General features: G+C 41.5%; 1 protein-coding gene across 6 annotated transcripts in view; it reads right to left on the bottom strand.

The window, feature by feature from the left end:
* Positions 1-8,875: 8,875 nt before the first annotated feature.
* LOC147378256 (uncharacterized) overlaps positions 8,876-26,995 on the bottom strand; it is a 407,307-nt gene continuing 389,187 nt past the window's right edge. For all 6 annotated transcript variants that reach the window (XR_015145635.1, XR_015145614.1, XR_015145627.1 and 3 more), the window contains one exon: positions 8,876-14,017. The gene's annotated coding sequence lies outside the window, so the exon portion shown is untranslated. The remainder of the gene's footprint in view (positions 14,018-26,995) is intronic.

The raw sequence follows: 26,995 nt of genomic DNA, 5'->3' as shown, positions 1-26,995 counted from the left end.
GGTGTCATCTGCATATCTGAGGTTGTGGATATTTCTCCTAGCAATCTTGATTCCAGCTTGTGCTTCTTCCAGCCCAAGGTTTCTCATCATGTACTCTGCAGAGAAGTTAAATAAGCAGGGTGACAACATACAGCCTTGACGAACTCCTTTTCCTATTTGGAACCAGTCTGTTCCATGTCCAGTTCTAACTGTTGCTTCCTTACCTGCATATAGGTTTCTCAAGAGGCAGGTCAGGTGGTCTGGTATTCCCATCTCTTTCAGAATTTTCCACAGTTTATTGTGATCCACACAGTCAAAGGCTTTGGCATAGTCAATAAAGCAGAAATAGATGTTTTTCTGGAACTCTCTTGCTTTTTCCATGATCCAGCGGATGTTGGCAATTTGGTCTCTGGTTCCTCTGCCTTTTCGAAAACCAGCTTGAACATCTGGAAGTTCATGGTTCACGTACTGCTGAAGCCTGGCGTGGAGAATTTTGAACATTATTTTACTAGTATGTGAGATGAGTGCAATTGTGCGGTAGTTTGAGAATTCTTTGGCATTGACTTTCTTTGGGATTGGAATGAAAACTGACCTTTTCCTGTCCTGTGGCCACTGCTGAGTTTTCTAAATTTGCTGGCATATTGAGTGCAGCACTTTCACAGCATCATCTTTCAGGATTTGAAATAGCTCAACCAGAATTCCATCACCTCCACTAGCTTTGTTTGTAGTAATGCTTTCTAAGGCCCACTCGACTTTACATTCCAGGATGTCTGGCTCTAGGTGAGTGATCACACCATCGTGATTATCTTGGTCATGAAGATCTTTTTTGTACAGTTCTTCTGTGTATTTTTGCCACCTCTTCTTAATATCTTCTGCTTCTGTTAGGTCCCTATGATTTCTGTCCTTTATTGAGCCCATCTTTGTATGAAATGTTCCCTTGGTATCTCTAATTTTCCTGAAGAGATCTCTAGTCTTTCCCAGTCTGTTGCTTTCCTCTATTTCTTTGCATTGATCACTGAGGAAGGCTTTCTTATCTTTTCTTGCTATTCTTTAGAACTCTACATTCAGATGCTTATATCTTTCCTTTTCTCCTTTGCTTTTCACTTCCCTTCTTTTCACAGCTATTTATAAGGCCTCCTCAGACAGCCATTGTGCTTTTTTGCATTTCTTTTTCTCAGGGATAGTCTTGATTCCTGTCTCCTGTACAATGTCATGAACACCCGTCCATAGTTCATTAGGCACTCTGTCTATCAGGTCTAGTCCCTGAAATCTATTTCTCACTTCCACTGTATAATCATAAGGGATTTGGTTTAGGTCATACCTGAATGGTCTAATGGTTTTCCCTACTTTCTTCAATTTAAGTCTGAATTTGGCAATAAGGAATTCATGATCTGAACCACAGTCAGCTCACAGGCATATATACTCCACAGTATATATGCCTACTGTATAGAGCTTCTCCATCTTTGGCTGCAAAGAATATAATCAATCTGATTTTGGTGTTGACCATCTGGTGATGTCCATGTGTAGAGTCTTCTCTTGTGTTATTGGAAGAGGGTATTTGCTATGACCAGTGCGTTCTCTTGGCAGAACTCTATTAGTCTTTGCCCTGCTTCATTCCGTATTCCAAGGCCAAATTTGCCTGTTACCCCAGGTGTTTCTTGACTTCCTACTTTTGCATTCCAGTCACCTATAATGAAAAGGACATCTTTTTTGGGTGTTAGTTCTAAAAGGTCTTGTAGGTCTTCATAGAACCATTCAACTTCAGCTTCTTCAGCATTACTGGTCAGTGCATAGACTTGGATTATTGTGATATTGAATGGCTTGCCTTGGAAACGAACAGAGATCATTCTGTTGTTTTTGAGGTTACATCCAAGTACTGAATTTTGGACTCTTTTGTTGACCATGATGGCTACTCCATTTCTTCTAAGGGATTCCTGCCCACAGTAGTAGATATAATGGTCATTGGAGTTTAATTCACCTATTCCAGTCCATTTTAGTTCACTGATTCCTAGAATGTTGACGTTCACTCTTGCCATCTCTTGTTTGACCACTTCCAATTTGCCTTGATTCATGGACCTAACATTCCATGTTCCTATGCAATATTACTGTTTACAGCATCGGACCTTGCTTCTATCACCAGTCACATCCACAACTGGGTATTGTTTTTGCTTTGGCTCCATCCCTTCATTCTTTCTGGAGTTATTTCTCCACTGATCTCCAGTAGCATATTGAGCACCTACCGACCTGGGGAGTTCCTCTTTCAGTATCCTATCATTTTGCCTTTTCATACTGTTCATGGGGTACTCAAGGCAAAAATACTGAAGTGGTTTGCCATTCCCTTCTCCAGTGGACCACATTCTGTCAGATCTCTCCACCATTACCCATCCGTCTTGGGTGGCCCCACATGGCATGGCTTAGTTTCATTGAGTTAGACAAGGCTGTGGTCCATGTGATCATTTGACTAGTTTTCTGTGATTATGGTTTCAGTGTGTCTGCCCTCTGATGTGCTCTTGCAACACCTACTGCCTCTCTTGGCTTTCTCTTACATTGGACGTGGGGTTTCTCTTCACAGTTGCTCCAGCAAAGCGCAGCCGCTGCTCCTACCTTGGATGAGGGGTATCTCCTCACTTGAACGTGGAGCAGTTCCTCTCGGCCTTCCTGAGTGTGATGACCATTATATCTACTACTGTGGGAAGAAATCCCTTAGAAGAAATGGAGTATCCATCATAGAAAATACTCACAAATTACAAATTTAATAAAGTTTCCATAACCGGAATGTATAAAGGATTCTTAAACCCAACAGCAAAAATAACATTTAAAAAATAGAGAACAATTTGAACAGACATTTCTCCAAAGATATGCACATGGCCAACAGGCACATGAAAAGATACTCGTCTCACTAACTGTTCAGAAAATACAAATCAAAACCACAGACACAACCATTAGAATGACTATTTAAGAAACCCAGAAAATAACAAGTGTTGGTGAGAATACACACACACACACACACACACACATATATAACACACATACATATTTAGTGAGTATAGTAAAAAAGAAATACTAGATTTTACTCTTTAAACAGATGAAGTTTTGTGAAGCAAATTTTCTCTCAGTTAAAAAAAAGGAAAAGAAAATGTTTTTACAATAATTTCTCTGATCATATTTATTATGGGTTTATTTTTTTTATTTTATTTTTAAACTTTACATAGTTTGTATTAGTTTTGCCAAATATCAAAATGAATCCGCCACAGGTATACATGTGTTCCCCATCCTGAACCCTCCTCCCTCCTCCCTCCCCATACCATCCCTCTGGGTCGTCCCAGTGCACTAGCCCCAAGCATCCAGTATCGTGCATCGAACCTGGACTGGCAACTCGTTTCTTACATGATATTTTACATGTTTCAATGCCATTCTCCCAAATCTTCCCACCCTCTCCCTCTCCCACAGAGTCCATAAGACTGTTCTATACATCAGTGTCTCTTTTGCTGTCTCGTACACTGGGTTATTGTTACCATCTTTCTAAATTCCATATATATGCATTAGTATACTGTATTTATGTTTTTCCTTCTGGCTTACTTCACTCTGTATAATAGGCTCCAGTTTCATCCACCTCATTAGAACTGATTCAAATGTATTCTTTTTAATGGCTGAGTAATACTCTCTGATCATATTTAGTCCATTCTGCAAACAGCATCAAAACTAGGGGCTGAATTCTTGTGCTGGGCACTAAGCATAAGGTGCCAAGTACAACTAATATAGTCCTTGCCCACAGGGATCTTACTGTCTATCTGTTCTGTCTATCCATCTACCTATGCCCCAAGATCAGCCCAGCCTACTATTATGAACAAGTTAACTCAACACTGCCATTACCAGGTTTATACTGGCCCAAGACATACTAGCGGCTTCCCTGGTAGTTCAGTGGTAAAGAATCTGCCTGCAATGCAGAAGACATGGGTTCAGTCCCTGGGTTAGGAAGATCCCCTGTACAAGAAAATGGCAACCCAACTCCAGTATATTCTTGCCTGGGAAAGCCCATGGACAGAGGAGGCTGGTGGGCTATGGGGTCGCAAATTGTTCAACACGACTTAGCAACTAAATAATAACAAGATGTACTAGAGGTTGCTGATGAACCTTAAACATCTCAAGTCATTTTGTGTGTGTGTGTTTATATATTTATATATACATATTGCATTAGTTTTCTAGGACTGTCATAACAAAGTACTGCAAACTGAGTAGTAAACAGAAGCTTGTCTCATAGTTCTAAAGCCTAGAAGTTCAAGATCAAGGTGTTAGCAGGACCATGCTCCCTTTCAGGGAGCTACGAAAGGATCGAACTCAGGCCTCTCTCCACTTCAATCTGCACATCAACGTTTCCCTGTGTGCATGGCTGTGTCCAAGTGTCCCCTTTAAAGGACACCAGTCATATTGAATTAGAGGGTCTATGTTACTCTAGTATAATCTTGTTTCAACTAAATAATAGTATCTGCAACAACTCTTTGTGAAAATAAGGTCACATTCTGAGGGAACTGGGAGTTAGTACTTTAACATGTGAATTTTGGAGGGACCTAATTTCATCTGTAAGAAACACACACCTGTGTGGGTGTACACGTGTGTGCATGCATGCACATTGGCTTCAATAGCATCTCCAAGTGATGGAAAAGGCAATTTACTTTAGTCCCTATGCTCTAGAGAATTCTACTAAGGCTCAGAGAAGCTAAGGGATTAGGGGAATCCAGGTCTCTAGACCCTCAGTCGAGGACATTTTCTACTCCTTGGAATAGTGTGTGTCTTCTGATGCCATCACTTCTACTGTTGCAACCACTGCCAAACAGTCAGATTCCTAAGGGTTCTGATTTGGCCAACGTGGGTGTCAAGCTGGTGGGCAGTCTCTAAAGCATTTCTCAGACTGTGCTGACAGCATCCTTGCAGAAGAGTGGGCACTGGAATAAAAGCTTATTCTACAACATGGCATTCCTACAAGGCTGCTTAATATGCCTGTTTCTTAAGCAGCTAAGAGTTGTTTGCAGCTCTGTGTTCAGAAAACCAGCAAGTCAAATCCATAGGGACCAGAGTTCAGCACATTTCCAACCAAAGGGGTAAGCTGTCTGTCAACTCAATCCTAGTTATCACATATTGCTAGTTATCACATATTGCTGTGTCTTCAAAATCATCACCAGCTCAATATCTAATTTACTGAAACAGCATCTAGTATTTGATATAATCTAATCTTTAGGGTAGTAAAACACCCAAAATTTTTCTCTAATCTATACCCAAGCCAAAATCCTCCTCTTTAAAACAATGCATGTCCACTGATGGAGGAATGGATAAAGAGGATGTGGTACACGTACACAGTGGAATATTACTTAGCCACGAAAAAGAATGAAATAAAGCTATTTGCAGTGGCATGGATGGACCCTATGGCCCTAGAGATTGTCATACTGAGTGAAGTAAGTCAGATAGAGAAAGACAAATATCAAATGATATCACATATTATCATCACTTATATGTGGAATCAAAAAACATGGTACAAATGAATCTATTTACAAAACAGAAATAGAGTCACAGATATAGAAATCAAACTTATGGTTATGAAGGGGGAAAGGGGAAGAAATAAATTGAGAGATTGAGATTGACATGTACACACAACTATACATAAAATATATAACTAATAAGCACCTACTGTATAGCATAGGGAACTCCACTTAATATTCTGTAATGACCTATATGAGAAAAGACTGTAAAAAAGATTTCGGTTCAGTTCGGTTCAGTCGCTCAGTCATGTCCGACTCTGCGACCCCATGAATGGCAGCACACCAGGCCTCCCTGTCCATCACCAACTCCCGGAGTTCACTCAAACTCACGTCCATTGAGTCGGTGATGCCATCCAGCCATCTCATCCTCTGTTGCCCTCTTCTCCTCCTGCCCCCAATCCCTCCCAACATCAGAGTCTTTTCCAATGAGTCAACTCTTAGCATGAAGTGGCCAAGTACTAGAGTTTCAGCTTCAGCATCATTCCTTCCAAAGAACACCCAGGACTGATCTCCTTTAGAATGGACTGGTTGGATCTCCTTGCAGTCCAAGGGATTCTCAAGAGTCTTCTCCAACACCACAATTCAACAACAGCCTTGTTCTTCTATTATACATATTGTTCTTCAATTATACATATACATATATATGTATAATTGATTCACTTTGCTGTATAGCAGAAACTAAGACAACACTGTAATCAACTACATTCCAACAAAAATTAATTTTTAAAAAGGCCTAAATAGAAGAACAAGGCTGTTGTTTTAAAAGACTTAAGGTAGGAGGGGGTTAATTGGTTTGGCAAAAACTCAAATTAACACCCACACCTAAGAGTTGCCTCCCAGAGATGTATCATAGATATGTGAGCAACCAGACAAATCACATGAAAGGTAGAAAAATAAAGAGGATTTCTTTGAAAGTGACCCAATAGAGGCTGTGGTCAAGATACCCTGGAAAGGGAGGCCAGGAGGGCTGCTGAAGCTTGGCATAGCTGTGGTTGTTTAGTTGCTTAGTCATGTTCGACTCTTTGCAAACCCCTGGACTGCAGCATGCTATGCTTTCCTATTATTCACCATCTCCTGGAGTTTGCTCAAACTCATGTGCATTGAGTCAGTGATACCACCCAACCATCTCATCCTCTGTTGCCCTCTTCTCCTCCTGCCTTCAATCTTTCCTAGCATCAGGGTCTTATTCAATGAGTCACCTCTTTGCATCAAGTGGCCAAAGTCTTGGAGTCTTAGCATTAGTCCTTCCAGTGAAGTTGATTTCCTTTAGAATTGACTGGTTTGATCTCCTTGCTGTCCAAGGGACTCTCAAGAGTCTTCTCTAACAGCACAGTTTGAAAGCATCAATTCTTTGGTGCTCAGCCTTCTTTATGATCCAATTCTCACATCCATACATGGCTACTGGAAAAACCATAGCTTTGACTATATGGATTTTGACATAGACGTGGAACCTCTGCTAAGTCACTTCCCTTCTCCCTTGCTTTTGCCCAAGTGTGAAATGAAAGCATTACACTGAGAGATTGCCAACATCCCTTCTGATTTTAAAATTTTATCTGGGAGGAAACCCAGGTAAATAAATTAGCCATATGCTCTCTAAATGAACAACAGATTCCAAAGAGCTATGCAGCTCCTAAGCTGCTGAAAGCCACCAATCCCAGTAAACACTCCCTCCCACAGAGCCACTCTAGGCACCGTGGAGAGAGAAGAAGTCCAAGGCATCAAACAGCACTGACCCTGCTTCTCCTGAGAACACATAAGTCAGTGGCCCTGAAGCACCTGGGTAGCTCAGATAAGCATTTGGAACTGGGAGACGATATAGGCAATGGGAGTCTGAGGTCTCTCTGAAATAGGATGGGAACCTAGCAGGAGGAAGCGTCACTGCACACCAGGTGGGTCAAAGGTCAATGCTCACTGGCAAAAAGCTGTACAAGATCCTCACCACTAGTGACTAGTCAAAGGACTGAAAGCCCAAGAAGACAGGGATTTCAACCAGTGGTAGACACCTATTTTGATATTGTAGACTGGCCACCAGTGAGCCAGATTTGGGCAGGAGACTAGTTTTACTTATCCTGTATAGTATATTTCAAAAAATTAGTTTCCAATCTTAAAATGTTGAAACATTTTTAAACATAAAATACAGATTTCCAGTTTCTCTTGAAAATTGTATATTTGGTGATGGGTAAGTGCTCAGTCATTCAGTCATGTCCAATGCTTTGCAACCCTAAGGACTGTTGCCCATCAGGCTTTTCTGTCCATGGGATTATCCTGGCAAGAATACTGAAGTGGGTTGCCATTTCCTCCTCCGGGAGATCTTACCAACCCAGGGATCAAACCCAAGTCTCTTACTCAACCTAGGGATTGAACCTGAGTCTCTTCCATCTCCTGCATTGGCAGGCAGATTCTCCACCACTGAGCCATCTGGGAAGCCCATATTTGGAGAAACTGAGCCTTTATTCCCACCTGACTGCCATCATCTGGGACTGAAGACCACTTGCCCAGGACAGATGGGACATGGCTTCCCAATGTGTCACAAGCCAGTCGTCAGCTTTGCTCATTTGCAGGTGTTCTCTGGGCTCACTCAGGAATAAAGTGAATGAGATCATCCAGTGCTGTCTGCAAAGGCAGAGGCATGGGTTTGCCTCAGCAAGCCTTTCAGTTTTCTGAATGATAACCATGGACCAAAGGCAGCACCATCTAAATCATAAATTTAATAGGCAAAAAAGGTACTGAGAATAAATCAATGAGCACCAGGAAAGGAATGATTTCATAAAAAGTGGCACATCCATACTATGAAATATTATCCAGCTACTGAAGAGAATCCAGATCAGTGGCTCTCAACCAGGGACAATTTTTTTCTTCAGGGACATCTGGGGGTAGGGAGGGGTGTAGATAGAGCTAGGCACTGCTGTGACCTGGTAGGTAGTGGATAGCAATGCTGTTAAACATCCTACAATGCACAGGAGAGCCCCTCCACAACAAAAAATGTCAGTAGTACTGAGGATCAAAAAACATCTAGATTCAATCTTATTAACATGATACTGAGAAAAGCAAGATGCAGTATATTTACCATTTTAATACAATGACAGAAAAAGTTATGCTCTCAAATTTAATAAATAGTATTATGATAGTATCTGTATGAAATCAGCTATTTCTGAATCTATATGCATAAAAAGTTTCGTCAAACACTAGATCACCAAATGTTAACAGGATCCAACTCAGAATGATGGCATGCCAGCTGATTTCTACTTTTATCCTTTTATTTCTTGGCTTTGTGTGAACATTTTTTTAAAAATCTGCATTATTTACATAATCAGCAAAACACAGTAAAGATGTTTTTCATTGAAAAAAATTTATACACATGATCTTTGATAATAGATTTATTGGTCACCCTGCAAAATCTTATCCCTTTTGCCATTAACAAAGACAATCATAATTGATTAACATCTTTCTGGTCTCTCTTCCCTTGCCTGACATTGAAAGGGCCAGAAAAAGGTCATGTGGTTCTTAGCAAGAGAAGCCCAGGCAGCTAATCTGTTAGTGTCAGCACCGGACAGCAAGAGTCAGTTGGCAATCAATGACTGACCAACTTACAGGGCCACATCTCCTCTCCCTCTTCCTGATCAAGTTTATCCTGAGTGCAGAGAGTTCCCAGACAGAGAACAGAGCCAGAAGACATGGGCCCTACTCTTAATAAGCTTACTCACTATTCAGGAGATGTTCACAGCATGGAGCCGAACTTGGTGTAGGTGGGGGTACCAGTTACAAATCCAAGTTCACAAAAACCAGCTCTGCCTGGCATCAGGTCAGCCTGCCTTTCATATCCTGCTAACCACTTTGCAGTTGAAAAAGCAGAGGTTTTTGCAGTGTCAGAGGCTCCAAAGGACTGGAGCTCAGTCAGACTGCATCTGTATCTTCTGAAGACAACAGTACAGGGCCAAACTCTGTTCCTGAGGCACCTCTCAGCTGCCCTTGCTTGGGTATCACAGCATCATCACCAATGGGCTGAGTGGAAAGTGCTGTTGGCCTCTCTGTCCCACCTTGCATCTCCTGGTACACCATGTCTGAAAACAGATTCAATCTTCTCCCAAAAGGAGTGGATTACTGTGTAGTTGTACATAAGTATCTGAATGTGTGGTTCTAATTTTTGTGAAAGCGGGGTATATGCACACACTTTTATCAATAAGTAGTTATCACTATGTACATCAATAGACAAGAGTTTCAGGACACATGAGATAATGCTTTGGGATCAATGTAAGCATGTGTATTTAACAATGAATATATTATGCACAAGGGTTTCCCTGGTAGCTCAGTTGGTAAAGAATCCACCTACAATGTAGGAGACCCCAGTTCGATTCCTGGGTCAGGAAGATTCCCTGGAAAAGGGATAGACTACCCACTCCAGTATTCTTGGGCTTCCATTCTGGCTCAGCTGGTAAAGAACCCATCTGCAATGTGGAGACCTGGGTTTGATCCCTGGATTGGAATGATCCCCTGGAGAAGGGAAAGGCTACCCACTCCAGTATTCTGGCCTGGAGAATTCCATGGGACTCTTTAGTCCATGGGGTTATAAAGAGTCAGACATGACTGAGCAAAAATGAAAGTTTTTCACTTTTCATATTATGCATATTATTCAACAAGTTAAACTTCAATATTAGCTAAAGAATTCAGTCAACATACTTAGTGATAAAACTGAGCTTCTGTAATGTCCTACATATCAGGTATTTTGCTGGTGCTTTCCAAGTATGTCTTCAAAACTCACAAAATCCCTGCTGAGAGAGTCCTATTAGCCTTATGCAATAGATGAGGAAACTGAAGCTCAAAGCAAGTTAGATATATCTCCCAAGTCTACTATCAAATGTCAGAGCCAAGATTCATAGCCATATCTATTTGAATCCAATATGGTTTCATTCTATGATGCTTTCTCCCCATTTATTCCTCATAACCCAAGATATCTTGTATAAAGGGAAGCTCAAGATGTCTATCAGAAGAGCTACAATCAAAACCTAATGTCCTGGAGTTTACACTTATACCAGGGCTTCCCAGGTGGCTCAGTGGTAAAGAACCCACCTACCAATGCAGGAGATGCAGTATTGATCCCTGAATCAGGAAGATCCCCTGGAGGAGGAAATGGCAACCCACTCCAGTATTCTAGACTGGAAAATCCCACAGAGAGCCTGACAGGCTATAGTTCATGGGGTCACAAAGAGTCAGACACAACTGAGCACGCATACAGCACACACTTATACCAAATACTTGTCTGCCCTTTAATGAATAATAGTCAAATAATTATATGTTATTGGGTAAGTAGGATATAATAGCAAAGCTAAATATAGAAAGTATCAATATCTGGGAAATTTGCTTTTATGAAACTAGAGATTTTTATAGCTTCGAGTACAACTAGTAGTGTTTCATTTTTCTTGAAGTATGATGAAATAGCCAATGACATTGGGGTAAATGGAAAAACCCAAAGGAGGTTATCATCAATTTCCTATCTCCAGTTCATGCAGGGATCATTAATTCTACTTACTGAAGTATAAAGTGGTGCTCTTTATGGTTGAGACCTCCTGTGAATTTTCTGTGATGAGCAGGTTAACATCAAATTAAAATCCCCCAAATAAATACAAGGGGTCCGTCAGTCTCAGACAGTTTCTCTTAGATTAGCTTCTCATTAAACATAGGAATGGGTCTCCTAGGAGCTTCCCAGTCAGGCTCTCTTGCTTGGGACGTGATGGTCATTTTTGCTAACTCTATAACCAATGTTTCACAACAGTTTTTGTACTTTTTTTTTTTAAAGCATATTCCCTATTTGGTGAATATAATATTCTCATGCAGCTTCCTCCTCAAAAATAAATAAATAAATAACTGAACACCAAAGCCTCCTCTTGATAATTTCTATCATTTCAAGAAAGAAAGAAAGTGAAAATTGTTCAGTTCTGTCCATCTATTTGTGATACCAGGGACATAGCCCATGGAATTCTCTAGGCCAGAATACTGTAGTGGGTAGCCTTTCCCTTCATTCCAAAGATAAACCCTAATAAGTGAACACTAAAGCCTCCTCTTGATAGTTTCTATCATTCCAAAGACAAAGCCTATCATATCAGCACAAAGCAAGGCTGGTAAGTCTAGCTTATTTCCTGCAGTTTTATTTAAGAAAGTAACAGTGTTTGGTGGGGTGTTTTGTTTTTTTTTTTTTTTTTTTTGGCTTCAACTTCCCATCATAATATGGGCTTCCCTGATAGCTCAACTGGTAAAGAATCTGCCTGAAATCCAGGAGGCTCCAGTTCGATTCCTGGGTCGGGAAGATCCACTGGAGAAGGGAAGGGCTACTCACTCCAGTACTCTGGCCTGAAGAATTCCATGGACTGGATAGTCCATGGGGTCACAAAGAATTGGACTGAGTGATTTTCTTTTTTTTTTTCCCATCATAATAGTGAATATACTTCTCAAACTTCCCCTTCCTTGAAAAATCCTAAGTTTTCCCTGTGGTAGGTCCTGACACCCTGGCTCTGAATTACAGTCCCGAAGTTAAATTAACTCCAAAGATAGGACAGGAAACTAATTTCATTGGAGCTGGTTTGTTTTTCTTACACTGATGGGAAAGGTAAATGCTTAAGGAGAGAGGAGCTGACACTGGCAAAAGGAGGATGTGCACCTTCTTCCCATCACAGGAGCAGTGCAGGAGGTGGCAACGCAGGCAGGAGAGGCCTCAGACTCGGCCCTCCTTACCAAGGGAACTGACTAAGTGTCCAGCTTAGCACTCAAGTGGTGACGCCTGAGGAGATTCCACAGACCTGCTCATCCTCACTCCCTCTGTGTGCCACGGAAGCAGACCCACTCTTCATTCACGAGACAGAAAAGATTCGCAAGAGGCAACCATGGAATAAAGACAGAGAAATGATGACAGGGAGGAGAACAAAGACTTACAGAGGGATAAGAAAGGCATCAGAGGAAAAGGAGAAAAGCAGAGGAGAGCAACCAATGAAGGCATCCAGGAAGTTTAGGCCATAGAGAACAGGAGGGATCATCACAATGACAGTTTCACACTGGTAACAGTGCATGCTCACTCAGTCATGTCTGACTCTTTGCAACACCATAAACTACAGCCTGCCAGGCTCCTCGTCCGTGGGGTTTCCCAGGCAAGGATACTGGAGTAGGTTGCCATCTCCTTCTCTTGGGGGATCTTCTTGACCCAGGGATTGAACCTGTGTCTCCTGCATTGGCAGACGGATTCTTTACCAATGAGCCACCAGGGAAGCTGACACAAACATACATACATACATTCAATTTAGTTTAACTGCATTTCAGGATAAATGTAAACCTAAAAAACACCTATCCCAACCTCCCTTTACCCTGAGGAATCTAAGACTCTCATTGCCAGGTAGCAGCATTAGAATTTAAACCCAGTTTGTCTAGCTCCACATCCCAAGCTGTTAATTACTAGGTCACTTATCTGTAACGAATGCAAAAGAATGTGTACACTTAGTTGCTTTTTCTCCAGGTCACATTAGTCATCTTGATGCTTTTCCGCTGATGTATCTGTTAATAAAAATCACTTGGGGACCCACTCTAGAAACTTCCATTGCAGCCTCAAGCACACTCTTTGGACTATCTTTGTGATGATATAGCCTCATGCTCTGAGAGTGGAGAGTATTTGGGGGATAGCCAAAAGCCAGTCAGAGCAAAATTGGTGAAAACCTGTGGCAGACACTGCTACTATTTGAGGTTTAAGCACAAAGTATTCTGTGTGTCTTTACTGTCTCAGAGAAATTCCCAAAGAAGGGCTGTTAGCAAATGCTGATCAATGGCCTCGCCATTGCAATAAACAAAGACCCAAGATAACCCCTTCAAAGCTCAACATTAAATTGGTACATTTGTCAAAACACGATTCCTGTCACAATAAAATCCTAGCTTAGTCGTTCTTCATACAGAAGCAATCTGATCTTGGTTTAACTACTGGTAAATGAATGTTCCAGGGACTTCCCTGTCAGTCCAGTGGTTAGGGTGCCAAACCTTCACTGTAGGGGTCATGGGTCTATCTGCAGTTGGGGAACTAAGATCCTACATGCTGTAGAGCATAAATGAATGAATGAATGAATAGAAAATAAATGTTCCATGAAAAAAGAAAAACAGGTAAGCATCTAATAGTCTTTGATGTTGACGCTGTTGAAGCATCTTGTGCCCTAATTTGATAAAAGTCCAAAGAGAAAGGATAATGCTCTTGAGGTATTATGGCCCTTAAACTTCAAACTTTTGATCATGGGAGCGAGATCATGGATGACAAGACATTTGGGATGAGATGGCCTGACTATCTCCTGCTCTGAGAGTGACTAATCTTTGAACAGGGCTAACAGGGCTACCTCTCAAAATTTGAAAAATGGCATCATATTTGGGCTGGAGAGCTTCCTCTTCTGTTCATGGTCCACAGAGCAGGTGCTGTCTTCTGAATGGTTACTGCTTTTCTCAAGAGCTGCCAATTTTCATTATAGCAATGGACTGGAGGAGTGCTGGAATGTCACATGAAAAGAAAATTAGTGAGCAGCCCCCTTTTTTTCCATTAGAATTTCAGCAAAGTGAGTAAAGCAAGGGCACACAAGATAATTGAAGGGGTTGCACGGGCATTTATTTCACTTTCATTTTTCCTTTGAGAAAGTGTTAATAAAATTAGCAGTGTTACAATAACAGCAAGGATTATAAAAGATACATTAACCAACAATGTACAATTTCCCTACCAGAATCTATAATAAAACTTTTCAAATGCAAATCTCCCATCAGTGAACATATAAAGAGGCAAGATAAAGAAGGGGGAGAAATGACATTAAGCTAATTCTCAGTCATCTCTGAAAACTAGAAGGATTAAAACTTTTGAAGTTAACTGACAAATCTCCCCAAACTTAATTTCAAACTTTCATTCAGTTTTTGCTCTGTCAAGGCTTTAGCCAAAGCTCCTTACAAGGAATCATGCTAATTCTTTTCAGTTTTAGGGACTGGGTTAAAATCATCAATGTCTTCCCATAGCCTACCACACAAAGCCCCAAATCCTCTTACACGTCTCTCTAAAGTCAAGTCCTAATCAGCAATCAAAGCCCTTGTAATCCAGCCCACTCTGGCCCCAAAGTCATTTCCCTTGTTTGCCCACCACAAATTCTCAGCTAAAAACTGGGTCCCTTGAAGGTCTACAATGCTCTACTCCTCTGTATCTTATTTCTGTTCAATTTCTTCATCCTCTGAAGCCTTTACAACTCAGATGCTGCCTCTTCTCAGCCTCGCCCTTCCCTTCTAGGTCTCATCACCTTACACCTCTCATGTAGTCTGAACCAAATCACACCTTGATAATAAGCCATTTGAATGGATCACAATTTATCATGGATACCACCTCTGCAGGAGGACAGCAAGTTTCCATGAAGCAGAGACAGCAAGCATTGAGCATATACACACGATAAGCATCTAGTGACTGTATGATAGACTCTCTGTTCCTATGCCTCCTTCTGTGGAGATGCAAACAGGCCAAAAGGCAGAGACAAAGAAAAGAAAAGGAGAGACAAGGGAATCTCAATGCTCCAGAATCTGAACAACGAACTGAACAATGGTCTAAATAACCCTAAGTTTACTGTATACGTAAAGGGAAAATGCACAGAGGATGAATGCAGTTTACACTAAAGTTGTTTTGAGAACTATGATGATTTATTAAATGTTGATTCAGCGAATCTAGTATAAAGGGGTTTCCTAGGTGGTGCAGTGGTAAAGAATCTGCCTGCCAATGTAGGAGACAATAGAGACACGGGTTGGATCCCTGGGTCAAGGAAGATCCCCTGGAGAGGGAAATGGCAATCCACTCCAGCATTCTCGCCTGGAAAATTCCATGGACAGAGGAGCCTGGTGGGTTACAGCCCATGGGGTCACAGAGTCAGACACAACTGGGTAACTGGGCACACACACATACACTTCCAAGAGGAGCAGATATGTAGATATAAAATATTTCCTAAAATCAAATGGTACAATCATAAATGTACTAAAGAAAACATCTCCCCTAAATCATTCTCAACTCAAAATGGTAAATTAAATTCATTATTGAGATATTCAGGCATGCTAATGATGCTGAATGTACCTGCTGGTAATAAATGTAAACACTGAAATCTTCCAGGAACATGATGAGAGCCGTTTTCACACAACCATCTGAAGTCTCCATCTGTCATTCAGAAAGCTATAGCTGCATTGAATCCTTTGTGTAAAACCCAAGGAGATGCTGCTCATGGCAAGAATGAGGCTAACGTTTCTATCAAAGCAAAACAACAACAACTGCTTGAAAATGCCAAAAATCACAAAAGAAAGATGAACTGGTGCTAATCTTGAGATGCCAAGATCCATGGCATTTCATCTGATGAAATGGTGTCCACCTCACTGAAGCAAACCCCATGATAACAGAAACAGCATCATTTCTCCCTTAGTTCTTTTTATGGTAGCAAAGTTTCATGACTACAGAGGCTGAGATTCAGCCCTAGGCACGTCACCAAGGGCACTTCTATAGCTGGAATCACCATTCTAGGCCAACAAACTTTTTCATCTTTTAAAACAAAACTTTTTATTTGACAATATTTTTGAAATAGATTATGGTTTGGGATGGTTGTAAATTTCAGTGTGTTAAAAGATAGGCTTTTAGGAGATTAAGTACCAAAATAGTATGAGTTATATGTCTCTAACCCATTTCCACAGCACAAAAATATCTTTCTATGTTTTTGTTTGAAAGAAAATAGAGAAGAAAGATACAGACCTTGAAAAATACTCTTTTAAAAAGAGAGAGAGAGAGACTGCTACTGCTAAGTTGCTTCAGTCGTGTCCGACTCTGTGCGACCCCATAAACAGCAGCCCATCAGGCTTCCCCATCTCTAGGATTATCCAGGCAAGAACACTGGAGTGGGTTGCCATTTCCTTCTCCAGTGCATGAAAGTGGAAAGTGAAAACTGAAAGTGAAGTCGCTCAGATGTGTCCAACCCTCAGTGACACCATGGACTGCAGCCTTCCAGGTTCCTCTGTCCATGGGATTTTCCAGGCAAGAGTACTGGAGTGGGGTGCCATTGCCTTCTCCGGAGAGAGAGACTAATGGTACTTTATTTTATTGCACCTGGGGAATTTACTTTGAGAGTCAAGTTAACATGGATCAAAGCTATTTTCATATCCCCATGAACTGATCTATATTGACTGGGTAATGCCTCTGCCTTACTTTGTTGACTTGGGCTTCTTCTATAGGAAAGACACATTTAAGGGATGGTGACCAACCATTTCTATGATCCTTCATGCATGCAGTAAGTATTTATGGAGCATCTGATATGTTTCAGGTTCTGTGAATGAGACAGACCCCACCCGTGCCCCCACACAGCCAACAACCCAATAGGCATGTATCTATATTAGATTCATGGTACTACATAAATGTTAGATTTATGGTACTACAAGGTGCAGTATTTTGTAAAGGCTTAAAGCAAGTGATCCCAAGTAGCTAGAGTGATGGAAGAAGTGAAGAACTTAATGAAGGAAGTCAAGTCTAAGCTGAATTTTTAAGTTGAATAGTTTAATAGGCAAAGAGGTGCTGGAAAAGGGCAAGAGGAAAAGGAGGTGACAGAGGATGAGATGGTTGGATGGCATCACTGACTCAATGGACAGGAGTTTGAGCAAACTCAGGGAGATAGAGAAGGACAGGGAAGCCTGGCGTGCTGCAGTCCATGGGGTCACAAAGAGTCAGACATGACTTAGTGACTGAACAACAACAAGCCAAAGAGGAGAAGGGAAGATGAGAAAGTGTCCCTAGTAGAGAAAAGTGCATTGGCCAAGGGCCAAAAGCAAGAAAGAACTTGGCATGTTGCTGAAGGAGAGCCAGCCTGGCTAGAAAGGAGAGACTGAATAGGACAAGGTTGGGGAAGCAAGGAGGAGTAGGATCACACAGATACTTGAAAGCCATGTTGAGGATATAAGACTTTAAACCACAACATGTTTTAGGACACAGACTGACATCTACAGTCTGCAATGTTAATGAGCACACAGGCTGCTTTAGGGAGCCTGGGTTAAGGGTAGCTGGGGAGCAAAATTAGCAGCAAGGACACTAAGAGTCTTTTGCAGTAGTCCAAGAAAGTCTGAACTAGGCTGATGAGAAGAAAACAGATTCAGGAGACATTCAGGGAGAAGGAACAAGATGTATGGAGAGAGGAGAACCAAGTTGGACTCAGAGGTTACTGGCTCAGGGAATTAGGTTGGTGGCAAGCGCACATATTGAAGGATGGATTAATACAGGTTATAAAACTGAATATCAGACTTGCTGGCTTACAAACAAGACATGTTCTTAGCTCAGTTAGACTTCAAAATGCATTGATAAACTTAGAAACTTCTTCATCAATTATGGAACTACAATAGCTTCAGAGCAGCAAAGAATTATATAGATCTTCAAACTAAAATAGCAAATACATGGAACCAGCCATCCCCAACTTTAAGGTAGAATTTTAGTCCCGGCAATTTCTGAATTATTCCTGGCATCATTAATACTTTCATAAACAAGGACTTTTTCCACTTGTGTCCTAGGCATTTGTCCCAAGGTCTTTTTAAATGTCGAATTCACACTGAATGCCAGTGTTCTGAAGAAAACAAATCCATCAGTGGCTACAGAATTTATGTTATGGGTTTCAGAAAGCTTGTGGGAAGGCTAGAGGTCTTTTGAAATTTTTCATTGAACAGAGACCCCTGGAGCTTGTATTGATTGAACGAGATCAAGCAGAAAGTTTTCATTACCCCCAAGTGTCTTCTTTGTCATACTTCTCAAAAGATAATTCACTTAATTTTTTTCTTAGTCCTAGTGAAAAGTAAGGGACAATAACAATTTTAACTTGTTTATTCTTAAACAATTCTTTCACATGAAAATCATCAGTCCCTGAAGATCTTGGGTCATGTATTTAACAGTGGCCCAGGCCTGTCATCAAACCAGGGGACTTCCCACCTTCTGCGGCCACTCTTGCCCAGAACTTTTTATTTTTTTAATGTTTCCACTCCCAAACAGCACTGCCAAATCTCTCTCTTCTCTGACATAATCACTATGTGATTTGAACAAACCCATTCTCCTGGGCCTATTATAAATAATACAAGGGAGCAGCTGGGGAAGAGAAGTGGGCACTTTATCGCAGGTGATTTGGAAAATCAGAGAAACATGAAAATTCTGGACAGAGAGAGGTGCAAACACAGAGGAGGTTAGAAATATAGGACAGGACTCACTATATATGGCCTCAATGTCTGTGTGATACATAATTTTCTAGTAAAGGAGTTTAATAAATCCAAGCCAAATTGATAGGGGTTGGGCTCTCAGCCAGGAGATATATTGCACTGGCCCAAAGACCCCACACTTTGGAGGAAAGAAAGGGGGTAGCTGTCACTGAATTCCTGTAGAGTGAAGCAGATTGATAGGGCAGCTGACACCAAAAAATCCTGTTCAATGGAATAAATACAAGGGTATTCTCCTTGTTTGCTAAGTCACTTCAGTTGTGGCCAACTCTTTGCAGACCCATGGACTGTAGCCCACCAGGCTCCTTGGTCCATGGGATTCTCCAGGCAAGAATACTGGAGTGGGTTACTGTGTCCTCCTCCAGGGGATCTTCCCACCCCAGGGATGGAACACGCATCTCTTCTTTTGCATTGACAGGCGGGTTGACTGCCACCTGGGAAGTCCTAGTTCAATGGAATAAGTACGAGGGTATCCCCCCTGCCATGAGCAAATATGACTGCTTATATGCCTGACATTAATTCTTTGGAGGTTGCACGCTCTCTTCTTCCAGTTTTCTCTCTTAGGATCAGGGTTAGGAATCAAGCACTTGGTTTCCAGAGGCAATGAAAAGGATATTGAGGTGATTTAAATTTTTTCTCTTAAAAAACTTTAAAATCCAATTATTTGTCTACAATTCAGCTATTTAGCAATGAAACCATTCCTCAGCCCCACAGAGATCAAAGGAGCCTGATTCCAATTAACTCAGAAGTATCACATTGCCCAAAAGAGTTGAGGACATGGACATGGAACAGACTGGTTTCCAAATCGGGAAAGGAGTACGTCAAGGCTGTTTATTGTCACTCTGCTTATTTAACTTCTATGCAGAGTACATGGTGAGAAACGCTGGGCTGGAAGAAGCATAAGCTGGAATCAAGATTGCCAGGAGAAATATCAATAACCTCAGATATGCAGATGACACCACCCTTATGGCAGAAAGTGAAGAAGAACTAAAGAGCCTCAATGAAAGTGAAAGAGGAGAGTGAAAAAGTTGGTTTAATACTCAGCATTCAGAAAACTAAGATCAGGGCATCTGCTCCCATCACTTCATTGCAAATAGATGGGGAAACAATGGAAACAGTGACAGACTTCATTTTGGGGGGCTCCAAAATCACTGCAGATGGTGACTGCAGCCATGAAATTAGGATGACCCAGAGGGATGGTATGGGGAAAGACATGGGAGGGGGGTTCAGGATTGGGAACACTTGTACACCTGTGGTGGATTCATGTTTATGTATACATCAACCAATACAATATTGTAAAGTAATTAGCCTCTAATTAAAATAAATAAATTTAAATTAAAAAAAAAGATGCTTGCTCCTTGGAAGGAAAGTTATGACCAACCTAGACAGCATATTCAAAAGCAGAGACATTACTTTGCCAACAAAGGTCCATCTAGTCAAAGCTATGGTTTTTCCAGTAGTCATGTATGGATGTGAGAGTTGGACTATAAACAAAGCTGAGCGCGAAAGAATTGATGCTTTTGAACTGTGGTGTCGGAGAAGACTCTTGAGAGTCCCTTGGACTGCAAGGAGATCCAACCAATCCATCCCAAAGGAAATCAGTCCTGAATATTCATTGGAAGGACTGATGTTGAAGCTGAAACTCCAATACTTTGGCCACTTGATGCGAAGAACTGACTCATTTGAAAAGACCCTGATGCTGAGAAACACCGAAGGTGGGAGGAGAAGGGGACGGTAGAGGATGAGATGGTTGGATGGCATCACCGATTCAATGGACATGAGTATGAGTAAACTCTGGGAGTTGGTGATGGACAGGGAGGCCTGGCGTGCTGCAGTCCATGGGGTCACAAAGAGTCGGACACGACTGAGTGACTGAACTGAACTGAAAGAGTTGAGGAAATGGTGAAGGACAGGGAAGCCTGGCTTGCTGCAGTCCATGGGGTCGCAAAATTGGACACAACTGAGCGACTGAACAACAACAACAAAGAGTTGAGGAGATAAAGCTCTACTGTACTTTGCCTTTATTTCTGTTCCTCAACATTCAACTCTTCTTACTTTGGGGTCAGTGTCTCTAATATGGAGATTGGGACCCACCCAGAATTTGAACCTTAGTCTGGTGGCTTCCCTGGTGGCTCAGAGGTTAAAGCGTCTGCCTGGAATGCGGGAGACCCGGGTTCAATCCCTGGGTCAGGAAGATCCCCTGGAGAAGGAAATGGCAACCCACTCCAGTACTCTTGCCTGGAGAATCCCATGGAAGGAGGAACCTGGTAGGCTACAGTCCATGGGGTCACAAAAAGTCGGACACGTCTGAGTGACTTCACTTTAACTTTCTGGGGAAATTTAGAGTTTAAACCCATAGTCTTCTTGACTCTGGTAACAGAATCCTTGCTGACCTACCTCCATAACCTGCCCAAGTCCCAGATCTTGCAGCACCAGAGCCCCCTGTTGCCATCATCAGGTAGTTCATTTAACCCTTTCCCCACCAGTGAGTGGCACCTTGACTGTTGTCCCATGTGTGGTTGACACAAGGGAACAGTGGGTCAGTGGGAATATGCTAATATGAACAAATGGAGAAATGTTGTCACTCTGTAGGTACTTACTGTGCAGACTCTGTTCTAGACAGTATATACATTTCTAGGAGAGTCATGGACTTGTGTTCTCATGGGGAAGACAGGAAGCAAACAGACATAGAATGCCTTTACTGGCAAAGAGGGAAACTCAGAGATGGCACATAAAAGGAAGCAGTACAGCAGACTCCTGCATGGAAATGTGACCCCCACGTCTGCACAGGACTGTATAGTATGGCAATCCCACACACAAGAAATGAGGACTCCAGCAGGTAGCAAATGGACCGCTTTGCATTTATACACCATCCAGATGGTTCCATAGGCTACCAGTCCACCTCCTTAACAGGGCCCGATAGAACTATCTGTGTGAACTGTGGAACAAAAGAAATCAAAGTTCAATTTTCCAGACCCTGGTATTCTTCAGTAGAACCTAATCTCAGGCCTGATTGGAATTACTCCTAACATTGGAATTTCTTCATATTCTTTTTGCAATCACATTCAGGAGAGATTCAGGGAGAGAAAACCAGGAGTCACCTTGTGTGAAAGCATTTTCCACTGAATTTTGCTATGATTACTTCACCTAGAAATAATATCATTCTGTTTAGAGTTAGATATTGAGTTTTTGATTTGGTTTAAAACATAAAAGGAATCAGAGAAAGTGTAAATGAATCAATGAGAACCAGCTAGAAACAGGTTTTGATTTCTAGTTTTGGCCAAAGGCTTTATTCAATAAGGTAAACTAGTGAAGAAGATAATATTTAATTAGATAACCATTCTCCTGTCTTAGGAAAAGATGAGCTTGACAAAGAGTTAATTTTTGCTTCTGAGGAAGAGTCCTGTTTGGAAGGACAGGCGTTATGGATCAATCATTATGGAACGAGGCTATGAGAATGATATACTCCATCCATCCTTTCCAGACTATACTCTGAGATTAAGACAGCTCTTCTAAGCTCTTCCCTAAACAAGAGACTTATCAGAAGCCCAGAGCAGACAAACACTGACCCAGAAAAAGTCATATCTTCCACTGGTCACATGCATTCTCAAGGGGAAAGGCTCAAACTGTAAACGTTCTCTTTCTTAGAACCAGAGCAGGAGACAGAAAGTGGAAGGTTTGGGCCACTTTCTAGTGCCAAGACAATTCAGACTCCCTTCCTTGGTAAAATGTCCAATGCCGAGAGTATTCAGTTTGGTCCACTTGTGGGGCTAAGCTTCCTTTTGGCCACAGACCCATGGACCCCTCACTGTGACCTGAGCCCTGTCTTCTCAGACAATCTCACCTTCCTGCCCCAATACCTTAGCCTGGCCCCCAGAAGCCCTGTGACAGGACAGTGTTTGCAAGTGTCTCTGGCCTGATGTAACTTTCAGTCCATCTGAATTCCTATAGCCCTTATTATCTTTCCAACTCATTTGGTAACTTGTATATACTATACATATTATTATCTTTCCATATGTGTGCACCTAGGTACACATAAGCATCCTTCTTCTCCAACTAGGTTCTGTGCTTCTCAAGAGCAGGGACCACAATTCATGTTCTGCATTCTCAGCATCTTACACAATACCTCCTGGTTGTAAGTATAATGAAATATTTATCACCGAGGGTGACAATGATAAAGATTTGTCCAAGACAGTTTTAGTCATCTCAGTGCAGTGAGACAGTTGTACCTGCCCTACACAGGTGAGGGGAAGAAAATCAACCCCTGAGTGTGCTCAATGAAAAGGGTAAACAGAAGACAAAAATCAGCTTTGTCCATGTGGAACAGGACCTGCAACAAGATCAAGAATATCTCTGGCTTTTGGCTGAAGAGACACTTCAAAGGTACAGCCTATGCTCTTTTAAGGGATCTCCTTTAACCAATCACCAGATGAACCAACACAGTCCAATCACTCTCCAAAACACAGTAGCTGTTGCCCATGGCATGATCCAGGCACATGACTAAGAGGCCACTTGTGGAAGCCCTCATACTTTTGTGCTTACCTGTTGTATCCTGTGCCAGCCAAGAGCATGCTGAATGTTTCTGAATCTGTTAGCAGCTGTAAATGCTAGTTAAAGTATACAAAAGTGTGAAGTGAAAGTATTAGTTACTCGGTCGTGTCCAACTCTGAAAACCCATGGACTGTAGCCTGTGTCCTTGGAATTCTCCAGGCAAGAATACTGGAGTGGGGTGCCACTCTCTTCTCCAGGGGATCTTCCTCACAGAGCTAGAGTCCAGGTCTCCTGCATTGTAGGTAGATTCTTTACTGTCTGAACCACCAGGGAAGCCCAAAAGAGAGCTGGAACACTCGACTGAGGCACTGCGGGGATTCAAACCCAGGATCTCCTGTTTACTAGACAGGCACTTTAACCAACTAAGCCACGGTAATATTATAAACATTGATGTAATATGAGTGACAAAAGAAAATTAAGATTAGGCTTAAAACTATAGAAAGACTCTCAAGTTGTGTTTAATTAGATGAAAGTAGACACCCTTTAAAAGCCCAGGAAAATTACTCTAAGTATCTAGGATTCTGTGCTCAGATTGCTTTAGATTTCCCCTCCACTTTGAGAAACTGGGTATGGTTAGTAACACATATGGAATAGTAAGGCCTGGATCCCAAGTCAAAAGATTGAGAAATACACATGCATTCATGGGCTTTTAGACCGAAATAAAATGTCTGAGCTGTGCGTGCATCATTTTTTTCAGATTCCCATTTCAAACCAGTCCTTACATTAAAGCAACTACCAGTCCTGTTACAACAGATAAGAAGGCTCTTACCATCCACCCACCCCTACATTGTTCCCAGAACCGAATTGAGAAATTGCTCAGAATTCCGGAAGCCAGAAGCAGCAGGAGTTGTCACCCAAATTGTGATTCAAAATGTAACAGAGAATCACTGCTGGGGATTTTCTTCTCTTCTGCTGGTTTTTATTTTTGATCTTAAATATCCATGTCTATATATATGCCTTATGCTTTTGGAAGTTTCTTGGTTTTGTAGACTACTTAGAGAAATACAATACATAATTAAAATCAAGAGCAACAGATAGGAATCATAAATTACCTGCCAAGCTGTGCAGCAACCGGCAGCCAAGCTGCCACCTTCAACGGGTCACCATACAGATTCAACACAGTCAAGCAGTCAAGTAGTCAGTTAAGCAAACAGGCTGAGAAGTGCATGTTGCATCCGGAACCATGGTTCTGGGTTGATACACAGAGGAGATTAGACACAGTCCTTTTCCCTGCAGAGTTTTCAGTTCAACAATCAAGCTAGGGGCATCAAGTTGCATTTAGTTCTTTATCATGACAGCAGCGCAGGATTAAGATGGAGGGGAGGGAGGCAAATAAACTGATTTTGAGCTTTACTCCTTCAGTAATTCCATGTTCACTGCCAAACGAATATTGGAAAGTAGCAAGTGTGAGGCAGAAAGGTTTTGTACAGTACGACTGTAGAAATGTTTTTCATAGATTCCTAAAGTGTTACAATAGGAAAGGCAATCTTAGACTCATCTTATCTAACACCTTATATTATAGATGTGGAACCGAGACACAGAAAAGCAGTTATGTAAGGCACTGCCACTAATTAGGAGCTGACTTGGGACCAGACATAGGCTATCCTGACTCTGAGTCCAGTGCTTTTCAGAACACTGCACAGCAACGCTTGATTCTTTTTAATTAACACTCTTTTTCCTTTTAATTTCACGACCTCAGGTCTAGCCAGAGCTCTGCGGTTGACTGGAACCCCTGAATGCTCACATCTCAACAAGTCAAAACTGCTAGATAAAGCAGTCAAAAAACTTTAACAAATTGAATGAAACAAGAAGTTGAACAAAATTTCATGCTTTCATGTAGACAAAATATTTAAAGTACTGAAACAATAGTTGATATGGCTATTTAACTGGAGAACACAGACTCATTCACCTGGAAGAAAATCCAATCAGAAAATCTATCTCCATTTTACTTACTCAGCATATAGTCCCTCCTCTCAAAAAACTAATACGCACACATACACACACACACACATAAACATATACCTCACTAGAATTATTATAAGAATTTACACTACTTTCTGTGATGCTGGTCTCTAAATAACTCAATCCAGCAAATATTTCATGAGTGCCTACTGTGTACAAAGCACTTTATGAGCACCCACTGTATTCAAGGCTGTGTATTATGGGTGACACTGAGAAGAGGGTCTCTCATCTCAAGGAGCTGAAATCTAGTCCTAGTAGCTGCAATTAATCAACAAACATAAACCAGACAGTGGTCATGGTAACAATGGAGGTGGAAAGGACCAGATGTAGGCGGAAATTTCATAGATAAGACTGCTTTTGAGCTGGGCCTTGAAGGTGGGAGGAGACACCACAGAGAGAAGAATGAAGACATTCTTACCCTAAAAGAGTAGCCCGCCCTTTTCTTCCTGCTCCTTATCTCCTGCTCATGTCTCAACCCAGTAAAACTTACATTCCACCTCTCATCTCCAAATTAAAACTGTTCTCACCAGTTTCTCCAGTGAACTCCTACATTGCCAGGTTCCACTGTCACGTTTAGTCTTGATCCCAAACTATCCCTTTGCACACCCTATTGGCCTTGACCTTGACACTGTTCTCTGGTTTTCATCGTTTGCTCTCTCCCACAGCGCCCTTGCCTCTCTAACAGCTTCCTCTCAATCTTCCTGTTTTTTATAGTTTCTTACTCATACATTTTCTGTTTTGGCCCCTGAACATCCCACCCATTCATTTTACAACCTCCATGGCTCCACACCCTATCTTGCACTGATGACATAAATTTAAATTTCTAATTCTCTATTTCTTTTTTTTCCTTTCAATATTTGCTCACACTTTTATTTTTTAATTAATGAACTTATTTTAATTGGTGGATCATCACTTTACAATATTGTGATGGTTTTTGCCACACATCAACATGAATCAGCTACAGGTATACATATGTCCCCCCATTCTGAAACTTCCACCCACATCCCTTCCCACCCTATCCCTTATGGGCCATCCCAGAGCACTGGCTTTGAGTGTCCTACCTCATGCATCAAACTTGCGCTGGTCGTCTATTTTACACATGGTAATGTAAATGTTTCAATGCTGTTCTCTCAAATCATCCCACCCTTGCCTTCTCCCACTAAGTCCAAAAGTCTGCTCTTTACATCTGTGTTTCCTTTGCTGGCCTGTATGTAGGATAGTCATTACTGTCTTTCTAAATTCCATACATATGTGTTAATATCTCTTTCTTAAACTCCAAACTCATCTTTCCTACCATTCACTGACCGGCCAGTGTGGATAGCCTATAAACACCCCAAACTCAACATGTCTAAAAGCTAACATGTCATCTTTCTCCCTAAACTTCCTCCTCCACTTACTTATTTTTTAAATTTTATAATTTTACATATACATAAATCTATTCATTTTCAGATTTTTTCCATGTAAGTCATTACAGAATATTGAGTGGAGTTCCCTCTGCTATATACTAGGTCCCTGTTGTTTATCACATATACGTATAGTATGAAAAGGCAAAATGATAGGATACTGAAAGAGAAACTCCCCAGGTCAGTAGGGGCCCAATATGCTACTGGAGATCAGTGGAGAGATAACTCCAGAAAGAATGAAGGGATGGAGCCAAAGCAAAAAGAATACCCAGCTGTGGATGTGAATGGTGATAGAAGCAAGGTCCAATGCTG

The sequence above is a fragment of the Bos grunniens genome, chromosome 2 (assembly GCF_055505025.1).
Source record: "Bos grunniens cultivar Pamir isolate PY7600 chromosome 2, Bosgru_T2T1.0, whole genome shotgun sequence".
Taxonomy (NCBI): Eukaryota; Metazoa; Chordata; class Mammalia; order Artiodactyla; family Bovidae; genus Bos; species Bos grunniens.
This window is presented reverse-complemented; position numbering and strand designations above follow the sequence as displayed.